This window comes from Sardina pilchardus, chromosome 7 (assembly GCF_963854185.1).
Source record: "Sardina pilchardus chromosome 7, fSarPil1.1, whole genome shotgun sequence".
NCBI lineage: Eukaryota > Metazoa > Chordata > Actinopteri > Clupeiformes > Clupeidae > Sardina > Sardina pilchardus.
In genome coordinates, this window is record NC_085000.1 from 22,121,850 (window position 1) to 22,126,229 (window position 4,380).

Consider the following 4,380-nt stretch of genomic DNA (forward strand, 5'->3'; position numbering starts at 1 on the left):
CTCTCTCTCACTCACTCCACACACACAGTAAGGTTTAACATGGTTCGGAGGGCCATTCCGTTTCAGTGTAAGTTGCACACTTTCATTACACTATTTCATTATTGACTATTGCATTCCGGTGTGATGTCCTTGCCTTGTACAACGCACTCTGTGAATAGAAAAATATTACAAAAACGATGTGCCGCGTCACAGTAAGACGCGATCTCTCCAGCCTTTCCTCTCTGCACGGATCGCTGTCCCCAAACACAGTCATCTCACCCTGCTCGTCCCTCCTCTCTCGATGACACCACTCTGACATCCATTCCTCTGTCTCTCCCTACCACAGAAACAAACACTTTGTGTCCCCAACTCTTTAACAAACTCTCTCTCTCTCTCTCTTTCTCTCTCTCTCTCTCATTTTCTCTCACTGTCTCACTCTCTCTCCCCGTCACCTTGAGCTTTGCCGTCATGCTTCTGTGATCGTTCTAAAGGTCACAGCTTGTAGCCACTGTCATTACCTGTCACTCTAGCTCCCTCCCCCGTGCTCTGCCTCTCCACAACTCGCTCTCTGTCATGCTTCTCATTCCTCAGCTCTGGAAGACAGATCAAAGTGCTATCCTTAGCTGGGCTTTGAAGGTGAAGAGTGTGAGGAGGAGAGTGATCCTTCTCTTCTCTCTTCCCCCTTCTCTCGCTCTCTCTCTCTCTCTCTCTCCATCTCTCTCTCTGCCAACCCAAACGTATGTCTCTCTGTCTCACTCATTCACTCAGTCATACTCTCTCTCTTGCCCTCCCTCTCTCTCTCTCTCTCCCTTTCTCTCTCTCTCTCTCTCTCCATCTCTCTCACTGCCAATCCAAACGTATGTCTCTCTGTCTCACTCATTCACTCAGTCACACTCTCTCTCTCTCTCTCTGTCTCTGTCTCCCTTTCTCTCTCTCCCTCTTTCTCTTTCTCTCTCTCAGACAGAAGAAAGTGGATGGTGTGGTTCGGGTGAGCTTGGAACAGTGTGACAAGAGCGTATTAGACTGTGCGTCAGTCCCAGGTGTCACATACAGTTAGGATTAACATGTGGTCCCGGCCACTCCGCAGTGGTAAGGGAGTGGCGGAGTAGAGACGCCATGCAGGCGCGGGTTGCCCACCCTCCCCGGGCATACACGGTACTCGGGCATGAGCGGCCGGAAGCGGCGCTTTCGCTAAAAACTTCACAACCTGCCGGACCAAAAAAAAAAAACTAAAAGCAGCGAAACTTCACAAAGAGTCTGGCGGGCGGGCCGGGGCGCCGATGTTCTGAATTCGAAATGGTTCAGAGAACAACGGGGGGGCTCTCCAGCGGTCCACTGGCCCAGAGGACGGAGCGAGGGATGGGGAGAGGGGGGAGAGAGAGAAGGACGTCCGTCCGTCCGTCCGTCTGTCCCACAAGACAGGAGGACAGCAAACACAGGTGTCTTTTATCCGCCATGAGGTGAGGACTAATCAACGGCAAACTTAGACGTGATCAATTATTCATGGCCTGAGGCCTGGCCGGCACATCTCTGAAATGCTCTCATGCTGACGGCTCCGGATGAATTATTCAAACATCATTTACACAAAGCCAATGCCGTTTTTGATACCAGATCACTGAATTAGAAATGTTATGCAACAGGGGATGTTCATTAGACTACAGCAAATCTTATTAACTCTGTGGCATTAAAGTGTCTGAAAAATAACTAAAAATAAATGAATTAATGAAGCGCTGGAGTGGAGTGGGAGACCACCTCGGAAAGCGCATATTTACATAACTTAAAAAAATAAAAAAAAATGTTCTGAATTCGTTGTGGTGGTGGGAAAACTGTAATGATACCACCCCCCACGCACACACACACACACACACACACACCAAACACACACTGACAAGCAGGGCCGAAATGAATGAGAGAAGTAAACTATCAGGAGAATCTTGAAAGGAAATGGGAGCTCTAAAGTAACACCAGGAATCAACAGGAGCCACGGACTGGAAAGATCAACTGCTACAATGTAATGTCCTCAAGGAAACACACAAAGAAACCCGACACAGCAACTAAGCTAGTTGGGAGTGGTCATGAATTTAGGTTGTGACAAACTGCAACACATTATTCCTAGGAGAGTATATATATCTGTGTGTGTGTGTGTGTGTGTGTGTGTGTGTGTGTGTGTGTGTGTGTGTGTGTGTGTGTGTGTGTGTGTGTGTGTGTCTGTGTGTGTGTGTGTGCGTGTGCGTGTGTGTGTGCGTGTGCGTGTGCGTGTGCGTGTGCGTGTGCGTGTGCGTGTGCGTGTGCGTGTGCGTGCGTGCGTGCGTGTGTGTGTGTGTGTGTGTGTCTGTGTACGTGTGCGTGTGTGTGCTTGTGTGTGTTTGAAAGACAACCAGAGACCAACAGAGACAGCTAGGTGGGGGGAAGAAGGGAGGTGTGGGGTTATGTTGAGAAAGATGAATAGAGGATGGAGGGGGAAAGTGTAATTCTTAGCCGCCACAATTTATCCTGAAATCCCTGACAGCAACCAACCATAAGTCACCAAATAATCGCCTTCAATAATTTAAAAAGATCGCTCATGTCGCCACTTGCTCTCTACTCCTCTTTCTCTCTCCCTCTCCATCTCTCTATCTCTCTCTGTCTTTCTCTCTCTCTCTCTGTCTTTCTCTCTCTCTCTCTCTCTCTCTCTCTCTCTCTCTTTCAGTCCACCTTAGCAGTAGCCAGGGGTCAGGCACACAGTGCATCTAGACCTTCACTCACAGTTCACTTGGCTCATTCTAAGCCCTTCCCTTCCCTTCTCTACGGTGTTCACCAACATTCGGGAAGAGGTTGTGTGTGTGTGTGTGTGTGTGTGTGTGTGTGTTCAGTGTTTCATGGGAGACCACGGGTGATGAATGGATGGGAGAGAGGAGTGTGGAGGAGGACAGAAAATGTCGAGGCGCAGTGAGTGATTTCTCTCTCTCCGTTTCACACCCATCCGCCATTATATGCGAAGAGCCATAATGAGGACACAGGCGTTCACACACACACACACACAGACACAGACACACACAGACACACACAGACACACAGACACACAGACACAGACACACACAGACACACACACACACACACACACACACACACACACACACACACACACACACACACACACAGGCGCGCTCATGCAGACACACACACACAGACAAACACACACAATGTCAATATCTCCATGGGAACCACCCTGCCGTTTTGCTAATAAACAATACCCTTGTGTTTTGTTGTTTTCCTCAGAATGTAACATGAAAACACGGCTGACCAACATGAAACCGACAGAACCAAAAATCCTACACATCTCAGCCGACCTAATGAACTGGTTCTAGTTGTAACTAAATTCTTGCACAGTCGGACATGCCACAGGTTTGTAATTGCAAATGGGGTTTATTTACATGATCAATACAACAAGCCCAGATTTACTTGTGAGGTTGATTTCTGCTCCCGACCAAACACTTTCAAATAAACTTTCAATCAATGTGTAATGAGACTGATTGATTTGCAACCTTGATCCTCTGTACAGCTGGAATAATATGAATTACTTTACAGTAATACCATCCCAACTGCGTGGTTAAAACTGTGGCATATGCAACAGATGTAGAACTAAGACATCCATTTGTACAACCAAATAGTCTCTCAAGCTGAAAAGTCTAAAGCTAAAAGGAGATTGTGGGCATGAGGTGAATTTATACCTGTTGCACAATCCTGTAGCCTATTAGTAATGTTGTGCATGGCGAAGCTTAACAGTCTGTTTGGGACACAGTCCGTGCTTGGAAACCACATCATCAGTGTGCACAGCCAACAGCCAAGGCCATGGGAGGATGTGGCTAATGAATGGGAGACACAGGAACATTCCTCTGCATGCAAATAAAAGATAAACTCGGGGAGAGAGAGAGAGAGAGAGAGAGAGAGAGAGAGAGAGAGAGATGGGAGAAAAGGGAGCAAAGAGAGAGGGGGGGGGGTCAGAGAGACAGACAGGGAGAGGGAGCAGGGAGGAGGAGGAGGCGGAGGAGAGAGAGAAAGAGAGAGAGATAGAGAGATAGATAGAGAGAGAAAAGACAGTACACATGTAATTGCATTCAGACTTCTCATTTGCCAGCAGCAACCAGAGAAGCTGAGAGATGAAGGAGAAGATGACAATGCACACACACACATCAGCATCTCAAAACCGAACTTTATTCTTAAACCAAGAATAAAGTTTATTCTCCATGCGTGTGTGTGGACAGAGGGCCCTCCCTCTTCTAAATGAGGGGGGGGGGGGGGCATCTGCGCAGATGTGGCATTATGGAGAGACGTTGTCACTCCACTCACCACAAACAATTTAGGAGCCTGAGAGACGCCTCGGATGGGCAGACATGACAGCGCCAGCACCAGACTGTTTAT